The sequence below is a fragment of the Mchenga conophoros genome, linkage group LG3, assembly GCF_057382185.1.
Source record: "Mchenga conophoros isolate Kocher_MC1m ecotype Shallow Benthic linkage group LG3, M_conophoros_male_GT1.1, whole genome shotgun sequence".
NCBI lineage: Eukaryota > Metazoa > Chordata > Actinopteri > Cichliformes > Cichlidae > Mchenga > Mchenga conophoros.
This window is the reverse complement of record NC_140528.1, coordinates 20,536,194-20,551,761: the sequence shown is the minus strand read 5'-3', so window position 1 is coordinate 20,551,761 and position 15,568 is coordinate 20,536,194. Positions and strand designations below refer to the sequence as shown.

The window sequence follows — 15,568 nt, the reverse complement described above, 5'->3', positions numbered from 1 at the left end:
TATTCAACGTTCTTTACTTCAACTGAATGAAACTGAAAATAACAGTTTCATTCACACGACCCATATGGGATATTTAGACTGCATAACTGTTCATGCTACATTTCTTCATTAGTAAAAGAAAGAAAAAATACAAAGAGAAATTTAAAAATGCTGCCAAAATGCTGTACAGAGCAAAAGGAAAAACAAACAACAACAACAAAAACGACTCGTCCTCATGGCAGTTGCAGAGTATATAAAAATGAACCCTGCGATCTGTTCCTGGAATTGAGCTTCAAAAATGCAGCAGAACAAGTGTGAGATTTAAATGTCCTCTCACCTAGAGCTGATCAGCTTGCATGCATAACAGTGAGCTTCGTTGCAGGAGCAGTTTTGTCTTAGTTGTGAGTTTTTCTTGAGAGCTGAGTTGCATCCAACTCCATTACCACCCTTTGAATCACCTCAAAAGTGTAGCAGAGTTGTGATGGGTAACTCATATTGAAGGAATAAAAAAGGTCCAAACAGCATGGCTACTGCAAAGGTCACGTTATCCAGATCTTGACGAACTACTATACCCTCGATGATGATGCCAACATCAGAAAAGTCATTGCCTGGTGCATCCTCTGGAGACAGATGTTCATTGTGGTTTTCTCAATCTGTGCAGTGGCCTCAGTCAAGTCCTGGTTAAACACAAAACATTTCTTTAAGATTCCTTTTTAAACTCATCTCTTTTGAATCTACCAGTTCTAATGTTAGAGTAATTTAAACCAATGCAAGCAACATAGTAAATAGCTATAGCCAAAGAGTTGCCTGCCATGCTGCCATTCATGGTCTAACAGAGTTTCTAAGACAGAGTGAAAAACATAATAATTTCAAATGCTTTACATTAGTTTTTGTTAGAAAGACACCGGCCCATCAGAAATCCAGGTTATGTCACTCAGAAGATGTTAGAATTTAGACTTTCAGCCCCACAATTTGGTTAGCTGTTGGTCTTTTTTTTTTTTTCAAACAAAAGCTAAATATTGGGGGGATTTTCCTTTGTTCACTAGAATGACAAATTTAAAGTTTTTTCACACTGATGTGACCCCTAATATAGGGGGGTGGGGCCTCAAGGGGGGGCGGCCGAGTTCACTACCAGGCCTCATGTGAACTTCAAATTATTAAAGAGGACTACTGGTCCTAACCAGTCCAATGAGGATCAAGTGGATAACTAAATGCATTTTTAAATGTTGCAAAGCCACAATCTACTCATAAAACACTCACCATGAACTCCTGCACCAAGATGTTGCAATTGTCTTTCACACAGATGCGGAGCACTTTGATGAGACTCCCTTCGAGCATTAATGTCATCCTAAAGTATTATAACAAAGAAAACAGAGATTTGTGAACTTTTCAGTAGCACAGAATAGGGCTGCTCAATTAATCGAATTTTAATCACGATTACGATCTGGGCTTTCAACGATCATTAAAAATGACTGAGCCGATTATTAGCCCCCCTCCCTCATTTATCCGCAACACCTTAAAGGCCGGTCCGTGAAAATATTGTCGGGCATAAACCGGTCCGTGGCGCAAAAAAGGTTGGAGACTGCTGATTAAGAGGACCCGAGGGAAGCTCGGAAAGCTAAGCAGAAGTTATTTGGAGAGGAGAGTGACTGCTGTTGGTTGAAAAGAGAGGTAAAAAAAAACTATTTTATATTATTTTTTAAAGTCATTGTTAACCCTTTAAAGCCGGTCAGAGCAGCACGCTCCGTGTTGTGTAACTATTTTTAAATCCCTGTAGAACCTGAACCGTGTAAGCTAGCGCAATAATTTGTTTTGCATATGAAACCGGAGGAGTTGTACTTACAACTTATGCCATCAGCTTGTCCTCGGTCACGGTTTCCTTCCACATATAGCTTTGCAAAAACTGCATAAAAAGCGCTTGCAGGAACAAAAACATAATATTCCAGAAACACGCTTTGCCGATCCATCAGCTGTTCGTAACACTTCCCACAGTGAAATGATGCACCTGCTGTTTTCTTTGCAAATTTGCATCATAGGATTGTTTTTTGTTTTTCCTGCAGTATATAAAAACTGTATCTCCAAAATAAAACTATGAAGACACTCAAAATAAATTTCCTGTTGTTGTAAACTATTTTTTGCAACTTTATTGTATTTAAAGTTTTGAGGGATAAACCTCTTAAATTTCTCCAAGTAGAAATATATGTAAACAAAACAAAAGCGATTTTCAATGTTTTTTGTAGTTTATTGCACTTTTTTGCAATTTATGTAGGGGAGACCGGGGATAGTTGTAACGTGGGTCAGTTGTAACACTTCCAATTTCTCCAATCAGGGCTAAGTTTCAAATGATGTGACTCATCCTGTGCATGCCCAATTCAGTTCTGCTATCACATGTGAAAAATCAGCACATTTTGTCAAACACAGACAATTTAACATGAAAAAAAGTGATTTGTATGCCAAAAAGTAAGTTTTTCTACTTTATTTCAATTTCTAATAGCATTATCTGCTTTGCAGTTAAACTCATCAAACTTAAATTGTGTTATTTGTATGTCTATGGGGATATATTCTGTGTAGGTCTTTAGTGCTAATGTTTTAGCCATTGCCTGTAATGTTAGCGAGTTCATGGCTATAGGAGTCTGGGTCAGTTGTAACAGCAACAGTCTGGGTTAGTTGTAACAATAATGCAGATGTTACAACTTACCACACTATTACTTTAACTTATATTAAACAAGTTGGGGCAACGACATCAGCAGAGAGAGGTTCACTGGTCGCATTTCTATATGCGGTTAATGCCATTGGCAACACAATTCCTCCACTGTTTGTGTTCCCACACATACATTATGCAGACCTCTGTGTCAGAGATGGACCAGTAGGAAGTACTGGTAGTGGAAATAAATCAGGATGGGGGCAAGAAACAGATTTCCTCATCTTTCTGAAGCACTTTGCAAACCACACCAAGGTAAGCCATGATAAAAAGTAATGGAATTGCGATGCTGGTGAACAACTACATTTTTTCAGCTTCATTGTTATGTTCAAAATTGGTGCAAGAGCTGTAGGTTATAATGCCCACTGAGCCAATGAGGCCAAACTCAAGGAAGACCAATCAAAATTAATGAAATATTCAGTTGCAGAAAATTCCATAATTTGTCTTTTTGGGGGGTTGGAATATGTTCAAAAGCTAGATTTCTGCATTCTGTCACACACACACATAATTACATAAATGGCTCTAAGTGCATTCATGTGTTGAATAAACAAAGATTACACGTTAATGTTTTGTTAGTACCCTTATTTCATTGTGTTACATTTTACCCCAGGAGATGTTACAACTAACCCAGACTATGGGGTTAATTGTAACATTTCACTCTTCGTGTTTGAGACCATACCATGCAATGGGTAATTGTGCTGCAGAGAAAATAGCTGCACTATTTAATAGCAGAGACATGTAAATACTTTGCATTACATTTTGAATCCACTACCTTAAACGAGCTCCAATTTACAGACAGAAATGTCAAAAATGTTACAACTATCCCCGGTCTCCCCTAATTACTATGGACTTAATGCATACATATTATTAAAATATGGGCTATAACAGTTGTATTGATGTATAGCAACTTGAAATGCTCCCACAAATGGCACTACAACATGTAAAAAAAATAATATAAGCTCTGGTGGACTTGGTTCTATAGTAGGTCTTAAAGGGTTAAATAAATATCGTCAAATAATCGTGATCTCAATTTCAGTGAAAATAATCGTGATTATCATTTTTGCCATAATCGAGCAGCCCTAGCACAGAAGAAAATGATCCCAGACAAAAACTTAAACCAGTCAACATGCAACACCAGCATCTACAAAGAAATATCAAAAGTTCCTGTTTGACATCAACTTTATGGATATATAGTTTCCAGAACATTTTTTTTTTTTTAAAAAGATAAATTTTTCTCAGTGGGCCAGTAAATGCATAACGAAAATTATGGCATCCTTTCGGTGGAATCAGTACTCACGGGTAATAGTTGACTGTTTCAATGGATGCAGCATAAAAATCTTTTACTGACCTAATGCAATACATATACACTTTGTAGTTAAAGAATTTTAAAGTTCTTACTGTCATCATGGCAGCTACATCCTTTAGCTTTGTGCCCTGTTCCCCCGATCACTTTGCAAACACTTTCAGCAGACTGTCAGAGAGAAACTCAGCTCCGTCAGAAACCTTGACTGTAAAGGCATGGTTGGGATGCACTGGAATGCTGCATTTCATCTAAAATGACATAAAATTATTTTGAAATAACAGCAGGCACTGTGCTTGGTTAATCAGCAATGTTTTGTTGAATAAAAACTGTTTCCAGATCTTATGGGATTAAAAAAATCCAAAGATGTTTGTTTCTGATTTGCAACCCAAGAACCCACAAGTTACAACCTCATTTTAGTTCAAGTGTGCATTAATGTGAGTCCAGTAATCACCTTTCTGACAATACATACAGGTTAAACCTATGGCAGATTTTGGATTTCTCAGTTGTATTAATAGGGTGGTCTATTTGAGTATGCATGCACCTAATAACTATAAAAAACCTATTATAATTAAGTTACAGAAACCTTAAGCGAAAATAGAATATACTTTCTTACCATAACACCTTGAACCCACAATCCATCAGCTGACTCCTGGTGAAATGCAGAATAGAGGTCATCTCTCAATGTGCAGCAAAAAAAAAAAACAAAAACAAACGGACAGCAGGTGAGGGCAGGAGGGGTAGGGATGTAAGCTAGCATAATGCCACTGATGATATTAGCTTAAGCTGTTCAATGTCCAAAATCTCACTAACACCACGGTGCAGTAAATACACAATGTAACTGAAGAGTCAGTTGGCAAATCTATTCACACAGAAAACCAAATTATGTTGAGAGTGCCTCGTAATTAGGTTTAATGTGATATTACGGCTCTTGTGCCAAAGACAAATTCAAATGAAAAAGCGCCAATTCTTTGATAACAGATAAAACAGCAAATAAGCTAACGGCTCTTTTTTAGCATGTTACATGGCGACACTCTAGACGTTTAACTACATTTGGCTGAAATATGGTAAAAATGAATTAAAAAAATCAAGACTTACCAAAAACGTAGAGTTGGCTACTCGACTTGACTGAGATGGATGCATTTTTTAAACCACGATCCAAAGCCCGCGAGATGAAATCACACGTGGTTTCACGAGATTTAACGTTGCTATCTTATTGACTTACTTCACCTGAACATGATATGAACAATTTAATACACCCTTTCTGCATATCATGTAGTTTTTACACTATATAGTTACATTTATCTTTAAAACATGAGGCAATTGTGTTAAATACATGCAAGATGCTTACATAAATCCAAGAGATGGCCAGTCCCTTTTTTTCAGTGTTCTTCAGCTCTGTTTATGTAGCTTTTATGAAACTGATTTTCCATAGTACAAGTAGAATTTAATTTTTCTTTGCTCTCCAGTATAAATGCAATAATTTGCAGGCTTTTTACTGAAACTCTCACAATGCAACACTCAATGCTCAGAGCTTCATATATCAACAGCTCTGAAAATATCTTCTTTTTTAAAGTAATGTAGGACAGGATCTCTCACTCTCTGTGTCTCAAAAAAAACCCAACTAAACTGGCAATCACCACTAAACAAATGAAAGTAGTTTATGGCTTTTTTATCAGCTGCATTTCTTTCATTTATGTATTGATCCCATTGTTTATTGGTAATGCTTTTAGGTCACTGTTTTAGCATGTCTGCCTCACACTCCATTTAAACAGTTTAACAGATAGTGGGGTCTGGTAAGGAAGTTGGGGGGAAGCAGACAACTCCACAGGAAGAGTCTTTTTGTCTTTTCTCCACTGTAAAAGATAGCAAGGCAGTGTGAAACTTTCTTTGCGGGAAAGACAAAACTGAGAGCCATGCTAGGCTCAGTGAGAGACTCTGCTCACCCTCTGCCCCAGCGATGGCAGTCCCTCACCAAGCTTGATTTCTGTTCTTTGTCTTGATTAAAGAATGTTAGCTACCGCTCATCGCTTGTCTGCAGGCTTTATTAAACGGAAAACTTCCACAACAACCTCTAAACAGTGGTTTATGGCTTTTTGTCACCTGCAACACCATGTAACACTTGGATGTTAGATTCTTTTACCAGTCAGTGTTGTTAGCCCCAACCCCCAGGCTCCAGGTGTCTGAGCTCTAACCCTGGCTGCCAAATGTCCCCCTGAGGCCTTTGTGCCTTTTACCACCAGACTAAGTTTGTAGTCCTATCTACTAATATTATTTTATTTTTTTATTATAGCACAAGTTTCAGTTAGGTTACTACTTTGACTTCCTCAATTTGAGCACATTTCTGACCCGATACTTTATCAAGCTTTTACTCGAGTGTTTTTGACACTAGCAGCTGTACTTCTACTTAAGTGAAAATTGCCTGCAATTTTGCCACCTCAGTTGCCACTTTTCTGGAGTTTGTACACTTTTTATATTGAAACGTTCAACGTTTTACGTGTTATCCTTGATCACAGTTCTAAACAAGTTAACTTTCTTCACTTCAAAGTAACCCAAAAAAGAAACTATATGTCCAGTTCTCTTTACTCCAAACCTGGTTTAAGGCTATGCTGTTGTTGTGATATGGCCATACAAATAATATTAAGTTTAATTAATCTTAAAAAAAAATGGCTGCTTCATGGCTACCTGTTCAGAGAATTTGCAGACTTTTATGGAAACTGTCACAATGTAACACTCTCACTGTCAAAACATGGTTGATCCATGTTTCTATGAACACTGATTAATATATCAACAGCTCTGAAAATCCTTTTTTTTTTAAAGTAAAGCAGAACAGGATCTCTGTATCTCTAAAAATCCCAACAAAACTGGCAATCACCTCTAAACAAATGGAAGTAGTTTATGGATCTTTATCACCTGCAACACCATGTAACACCTAGATGTTAGACTCTTTTACCATCACATTTGCAAGGGTTTATGTGTTATCCTTGATCACAGTTCTAAATAAGTTAACTTTGCTTCACATAAAAGTAGCCCAAAGAAGACAAATATATGTCCAGTTCTTTTTTACTCCAAACCTACTGATCGGAAAACATTATGTGATGCTGGAAGTTTTCATCCTATCCATCTGCAAAACAAGTTTACCTGTAAGCCAACACATTAGACGTAAGCAAATTTGTGAAATTCCTGAACAATGTGCTTTGTGGAGTAGCAGTAGTACTAGAACTAGTACTAGTAGTCCTAGTATTCTGCAGCAACCAGGCTTCAAGAGTGATCACTCTTCTGGCTTTCAAATGGTGAAAACATGTCACAGTCTTAACCGCAAATCAGAAATGTTGGTAAATTTAAAAAGGAATTTAAACATCAGCTTTGACATAGACACAGACTTTATTAATGCCACACTCAGGAAATTCACATGTTACACATGATTTAGCTCACCTGCTAAATCCCCAGAGCAATAACCCCATCAGCATCATTAGCCTGAGTGTTGATCCTCCAGGTGAGTGAGTGGAGTTGAGTGTGTGTGTGTGTGTGTGTGTGTGTGTGTGTGTGTGTGTGTGTGTGTGTGTGTGTGTGTGTGTGTGTGTGTGTGTGTGTGATCAGAGGTGAAGCTGCTTTCTGCAAAGTCTCATCAACAACCAGGAAGAGTCTAAAAGCACTAAATATGAAACAGACCATTTACCATACCCAACACTGAGCTCCTGCACAGTCAGATGGAGTGAAACATAATGTCCCAGTGGTGTTCTGTTGGATTTAGCAGGTGAGCGTTGTTGCCAGTCAAAACCTTTTTTTGGAAACTCTTTACAAGAATCAATGTAATTATTTGTTTTACTTGAATCAAATGTATTGGTTTATATACCTGAAATAAAACTTTTTTTGGAAACCCGTTACATCAAATAAAACTTTCTTGGAAAAGCATTGCAAGAATCAATCGAGTTATTTGTTTTACCCCATTCAAATCTATTGGTTTCATTACATCAAATTAAATAATTTTGGAAACCCGTTACATCAAATAAAACTTTCTTGGAAAAACTTTACAAGAATCAATTTCATTATTTGTTTTACTTGAATCAAATGTAATGGTTTATATACCTGAAATAAAACTTTTTTGGAAACCCTGTACATGAAGTAAAAGGTTTTTGATCTTGTAAGTTCTGGCTTTAATATTTTCAGCTGATAAAGTGAACTTCATACAAACTCTGTGTTAGAAAAATCAAACTGTGTCTCGTGCGGGTGTATTGTGACTGCTCCATCACAATGTATAATTTGACTTGTGAGGTACACACAACAAGGCCAACAAGAAAAAGTGAATTAGAGATTCATTACAAAATACAAAAAATAAAAATAAATAGTGCACAAATTTAAAACAAGCAAAACACCTATGCAAGAGTAACTACTAATGATTTACAAATACTTGTCATATACAACCAATACACTCAGAGAATTTTACCATATCAGTATAAAGCTCTCTGTAATTCCTGGACAGTTCGTGAAATAATTTAAAATTAAATCTGCACTTCAGTTAACTATTCTTTTTTAACAACAGGTTTATGTCTTAGATCTACGGATACAGCTAAAACACTCTGCTTGTATAATGCTGTATTCTCTCCCAGCTTATCCTTTTCTCACAACAGGGTGATTCCCAAAGTACGAGTCAATAAAACAATCACTCTAAAAACCAGAACAGAAAGATAAAGTTGCAAAATAAAAGATTAAGGATTGTGTTTTTATAGCATGTAGTAAACTATCCCCTTTTTCTAACACAGAGTTTGTATGAAGTTCACTTTATCAGCTGAAAATATTAAAGCCAGAACTTACAAGATCAAAAACCTTTTACTTCATGTACAGGGTTTCCAAAAAAGTTTTATTTCAGGTATATAAACCATTACATTTGATTCAAGTAAAATTATTTGATGTAACGGGTTTCCAAAATTATTTAATTTGATGTAATGAAACCAATAGATTTGAATGGGGTAAAACAAATAACTCGATTGATTCTTGCAATGCTTTTCCAAGAAAGTTTTATTTGATGTAACGGGTTTCCAAAAAAAGTTTTATTTCAGGTATATAAACCAATATATTTGATTCAAGTAAAACAAATAATTACATTGATTCTTGTAAAGAGTTTCCAAAAAAAGGTTTTGACTGGCAACAACGCTCACCTGCTAAATCCAACAGAACACCACTGGGACATTATGTTTCACTCCATCTGACTGTGCAGGAGCTCAGTGTTGGGTATGGTAAATGGTCTGTTTCATATTTAGTGCTTTTAGACTCTTCCTGGTTGTTGATGAGACTTTGCAGAAAGCAGCTTCACCTCTGATCACACACACACACACACACACACACACACACACACACACACACACTCAACTCCACTCACTCACCTGGAGGATCAACACTCAGGCTAATGATGCTGATGGGGTTATTGCTCTGGGGATTTAGCAGGTGAGCTAAATCATGTGTAACATGTGAATTTCCTGAGTGTGGCATTAATAAAGTCTGTGTCTATGTCAAAGCTGACGTTTAAATTCCTTTTTAAATTTACCAACATTTCTGATTTGCGGTTAAGACTGTGACATGTTTTCACCATTTGAAAGCCAGAAGAGTGATCACTCTTGAAGCCTGGTTGCTGCAGAATACTAGGACTACTAGTACTAGTTCTAGTACTACTGCTACTCCACAAAGCACATTGTTCAGGAATTTCACAAATTTGCTTACGTCTAATGTGTTGGCTTACAGGTAAACTTGTTTTGCAGATGGATAGGATGAAAACTTCCAGCATCACATAATGTTTTCCGATCAGTAGGTTTGGAGTAAAAAAGAACTGGACATATATTTGTCTTCTTTGGGCTACTTTTATGTGAAGCAAAGTTAACTTATTTAGAACTGTGATCAAGGATAACACATAAACCCTTGCAAATGTGATGGTAAAAGAGTCTAACATCTAGGTGTTACATGGTGTTGCAGGTGATAAAGATCCATAAACTACTTCCATTTGTTTAGAGGTGATTGCCAGTTTTGTTGGGATTTTTAGAGATACAGAGATCCTGTTCTGCTTTACTTTAAAAAAAAAAGGATTTTCAGAGCTGTTGATATATTAATCAGTGTTCATAGAAACATGGATCAACCACGTTTTGACAGTGAGAGTGTTACATTGTGACAGTTTCCATAAAAGTCTGCAAATTCTCTGAACAGGTAGCCATGAAGCAGCCATTTTTTTTTAAGATTAATTAAACTTAATATTATTTGTATGGCCATATCACAACAACAGCATAGCCTTAAACCAGGTTTGGAGTAAAGAGAACTGGACATATAGTTTCTTTTTTGGGTTACTTTGAAGTGAAGAAAGTTAACTTGTTTAGAACTGTGATCAAGGATAACACGTAAAACGTTGAACGTTTCAATATAAAAAGTGTACAAACTCCAGAAAAGTGGCAACTGAGGTGGCAAAATTGCAGGCAATTTTCACTTAAGTAGAAGTACAGCTGCTAGTGTCAAAAACACTCGAGTAAAAGCTTGATAAAGTATCGGGTCAGAAATGTGCTCAAATTGAGGAAGTCAAAGTAGTAACCTAACTGAACCTTGTGCTATAATAAAAAAATAAAATAATATTAGTAGATAGGACTACAAACTTAGTCTGGTGGTAAAAGGCACAAAGGCCTCAGGGGGACATTTGGCAGCCAGGGTTAGAGCTCAGACACCTGGAGCCTGGGGGTTGGGGCTAACAACACTGACTGGTAAAAGAATCTAACATCCAAGTGTTACATGGTGTTGCAGGTGACAAAAAGCCATAAACCACTGTTTAGAGGTTGTTGTGGAAGTTTTCCATTTAATAAAGCCTGCAGACAAGCGATGAGCGGTAGCTAACATTCTTTAATCAAGACAAAGAACAGAAATCGAGCTTGGTGAGGGACTGCCATCGCTGGGGCAGAGGGTGAGCAGAGTCTCTCACTGAGCCTAGCATGGCTCTCAGTTTTGTCTTTCCCGCAAAGAAAGTTTCACACTGCCTTGCTATCTTTTACAGTGGAGAAAAGACAAAAAGACTCTTCCTGTGGAGTTGTCTGCTTCCCCCCAACTTCCTTACCAGACCCCACTATCTGTTAAACTGTTTAAATGGAGTGTGAGGCAGACATGCTAAAACAGTGACCTAAAAGCATTACCAATAAACAATGGGATCAATACATAAATGAAAGAAATGCAGCTGATAAAAAAGCCATAAACTACTTTCATTTGTTTAGTGGTGATTGCCAGTTTAGTTGGGTTTTTTTGAGACACAGAGAGTGAGAGATCCTGTCCTACATTACTTTAAAAAAGAAGATATTTTCAGAGCTGTTGATATATGAAGCTCTGAGCATTGAGTGTTGCATTGTGAGAGTTTCAGTAAAAAGCCTGCAAATTATTGCATTTATACTGGAGAGCAAAGAAAAATTAAATTCTACTTGTACTATGGAAAATCAGTTTCATAAAAGCTACATAAACAGAGCTGAAGAAGACTGCGTTTGTAAAACTAGCGGTAACGTGTGAGAATTATAAGTTATAAGACTGTTTCTGCTATCGATACAATTTGTGTTGTTAATCCTAAATGATTCACGGTGACAACATCATAAGAACAAGGTCATTTTACTCCACACACACACATTTGGAAAATCACATAGTTTGACCATAAAAATTCCCAGAATAATTAGTATTTCAGATTGCTGAAGCAACATCACTAAAGAAAAATATCCTTGCATGTCACTTTCGTTTAAAAATATAAAAAATGTGAAGTTTTTTTTTTTTTGTAAAACATAAAAACAACAAAACTTAAGACCTTAAGAATCTCCTTATGAATGTTGTGAATATCTAGATCATTGGTGTTTGGATTTGAGGGTCAACAGGGCGAACACTGAGGCTGGGTATTAGAAATACAACATGGCAACATGAGACATGTTAACTCTGAGAACACTAACATCTAGATTAAGGTGTGAGAGGTAAATACATAACAGAAGCTAAAAAGGAGTTGCTTGTCTCTAGATTAGTTAAAATAAATTGAAAATAAACTGATTTGAACACGTTTGATGCATTATACAAAAAAAGGTTCATGATATAGTTCACATGATCTAAGCAAGAGTGACTCGGAATCTCAAATGTTAAAGTACACTTACTGATTGTACTTTTACTACATGAGCTAATGTAGATGCTCTAAAAGCACGCTGGCTGAAAAAGAACCACACGTTTGGAGAAACTGTGCTGTAACTTCTCATACTGTGAAGTTTTCTGACAAAAGTGAATTGAAAACTTATGCTGTACAGTTTACTAAGGGGTCCTTTGCTGGGCCATGTGCAATTACACAAAAGAACAAGTTAAATTTCACCATAACACTGACTGGAGAAAAGCCAAATTGGGATTCTAATTGAGATTACAACTGAAATCAGTGCTGTGATAGTTAGTTTAAGATCACAACCTGATTTAAAACACAGTCTAACATCAACATTCTTGCCCCTGAAAATAGGTCAGGGTGGCCGAAAAATGTACTTTAAAAATGAGATTTTCTTTTTGTTTCATTGGAACAGTAAAGTACCATTACAAAGAAATGAGTACACCTTTGTAGATATCACTGATATGGAGTTTTTCATGTTTTACATACAGACTTTCTCATTTAAACCATGGTTACTTAAAAGTTTAGCAGCAAGACACTTGTTTCCTTTGTTCCATCAAACATTTCTTTCAGCCATCTGTGTTTATCAGAGCGATATGTGACTAATTTTTTATTGAATCACCAGAAAGTACACAAATACAAGATTAAATATTTTATTTATTTATCAAAAGATACATAATTACACATTGATACAATGAATAAGGTGTCTATAAAAATTACACATGGTGTAAGAAAAACATTATAACATACAAATAAGTGTTTTAAGATAATCTGACATACTTTAAAAGCATAAGAATAAAAGTTTAAAAAAAAAATCATGTTCTTTGATGATCACATTACATGTATCACATTTTTTAAAGCATAACGTAGGGTGTTCACAAAAACAGTTTTATGATTACTTTTTCCACAGTGCTTGTATGCCTCTTGCAAAACTATGTACTTATCACCATATGACATAATAACTCACGATTATGCAAGACCAGCCATGAAATGTCCGTCGCTTCAATCATTTGTCCCCGCTGCTGCCCTCAGACCCAGTCTGTGGGGTAAAATTGCTTTTTTGGTGGTTCATAAAAAATATCTCAAAAAGCGATGTTAGTGAGGGGACCAGAAACACTGGGTTGCAGAGCAGTTGGTAAGGACTTGTATATTTCTGGAGAGTCTGCAAAAGCTGTCTTGCTCGTGCTCCTGATTGGATATGTGGAGCCCGGCTCTGATATCTCACTGGTGGCAGCTAAAGGTAGGCATGCCTTGGAGGCGGAGTTGGTCTCGGGCGCAATCTTTCAAACGAGCCTCACGGCATTTCAGGCAACCTCAGGCCGGAAACAACATCCGGTCACTCGCGGTCAAAATCCACGCAGAGCTGGTGTTTCGCAGGGATCAGGTTAACACATCTGGGTCTAAAAATATAAAGAAAAACAAAAAGAGTTTTAAAACACGCAAACTAGCAAAATATCAAAGGAGCATAACATAACAATAACAAGATGATATGAGATACCCGATGAGGCCATGATAGGTGATGTAGACATGTAATGTATAAACTTTTACGGGAGTTAAAAGTGGAGCTTATATATATTTTAAAGTGTATTGTACGTGGGATAGGCTCCAGCGCACCGCGCGAGCCTGAGAAAAGGATAAGTGGAGGCGAATGGATGGATGGATGGTGTATTGTACCTGTTACAAACCATTGTGATATTTAATTATTTTTTTAAATGAAAGGATTGACAGAATGGTAAAAAGGAAAATGCAAAAATGTAGTTAGAGAGGAAGATTAACACTTACCGAATGATATGCGGATAAGCAGAGGCGGAGCCAGACATTTGAAACACCCGGGGCTTAGCCCTAAAGGGTAGTATGCATGTGGGATTATTATTTTAGAAATGACTGAAAGACTGAAAGATTAATAGGCTCTGTTTTGAGTTTTGTTCAAAAAAGAATGACTTCATATAGGAAAAAAATATATCACATATGCAGGACACCATAAACTAGTTTTTTAATTAAGCTGCAAGGCAGAACAAAGTCGGGCCTGTATCAAGACACGAGGACTAAACCCCAATTCAACCAGACGCAGAACTGATCTGGAATTAAAACAGGACTACAACAGTTCAAAATCAGGACTACTGAGGACTTAACCAAGACAGAACCAGAATCAGAACTAGATGATAGTAGCACTAAAAATCATCATAGACCTGCACTACACTTATTTTTTAATTCTACCAAAGTACAATATTTAGACTGAGAAAAGTTTATGTAATTATTTAGCCTTGTTGTGCAAACAAGCCTGCAGAACTTAATATAGAATTTGAAAAATAACAAACCTAAAAAGAAACACTAGGTACGAGATACATGAGTACCTATGATACGGTGATACTTTTGGTAAACAACCATTTGACTAACATGTGTGTCTCACCTGCTCTTGTTCCATCTCTGTTCTGTCCTCATTCTCCTCCATCTCCCTCTCTGTTCCTCTCTCTCTCTCTTTGTGCTGACAATCATCAAATATACAGTTGAAACCAGATATTTACACACTCTTCAGATAAAAACACTTTTTTAATTGTAACATCAAATCAGACTAAATGTTTATTTTTTTAGATTGATAAATATAAAAAACATTTGTTAATTTTAAGAGTAAAGAGATAAACTGTCTGTATTTCTTAATTGCAAATGGCACCAAATTGTATTCAAAATTGAGCCACACTTATGGAGCTCCACAGTTCTTTTCCTGGTGTTTTGGCTTATATGCATCCACAGCTGTGCCACCAGTTTACTCACATGGACTCTGCTAACCTATCAGAAGCTTCTTCAGCTCAGAATGGAATCGTCTGGAGTTTTCTTATTAATTAACAATAAACTTAGTGTATATGTACTCCTAAATTTGATGAAAGTGATAAAAAATAGACAGCTCTGTCTCTCTTTATTCTGACATTTAACTAATTCAAAAGATATTTCAATATTTATCCAAAACAAAACAAGTTTACTCTAAATTGATGTTGTACAGTAAAAAAAATGTTCTTGTGTTTTCCATAAAGTGTATGTAAATATCTGGTTTAAACTGTGAATATCCTGCTGTGTATTGAAATTCCTCTTGTTTTGCATAGAAATATACTGAACAACATACAAAGCATAATATATAAAATAACATTTACCTGAGTTTTTTCTTTGAAAGAAGCCTCTAATGTCCATTCTTATATTTCAGTACATAACTGAAACCGATTTAGTCGGGGAGGGTAAGAACTGAAAATATGAAATAAACACACGTAAGCTAAGACTCTAAAAAATAGCATTTGTTCGGCTTTTCATTTCGCCATTTGTTGATTCACTTGAAGAGCAAGTAACGTAATATTGGTCAAGTGATCAGTTTGATATCAATCTTTCGTGGTTCACCGTCATATTTACATTATTTGTACGGTACGAATGATTTGCTTTGGTACCTGGTCAAACTTAAGCTCTC

The 15,568-nt window shown here is 36.3% G+C and overlaps 1 protein-coding gene and 1 long non-coding RNA gene across 2 annotated transcripts in view; one reads left to right on the top strand and one right to left on the bottom strand.

Moving 5' to 3' along the window:
- Positions 1-15,568, top strand: part of LOC146577615 (NACHT, LRR and PYD domains-containing protein 12-like) — a 199,808-nt gene that overhangs the window by 23,249 nt on the left and 160,991 nt on the right. The gene's annotated exons all lie outside the window — the stretch shown is intronic.
- LOC146577622 (uncharacterized) lies at positions 523-5,048 on the bottom strand. Its single transcript, XR_014891411.1, has 4 exons — positions 4,597-5,048; positions 4,079-4,231; positions 1,240-1,327; positions 523-656 (listed from the first exon to the last, which is right to left on the bottom strand). It is a non-coding gene; the product is annotated as an uncharacterized LOC146577622 (long non-coding RNA).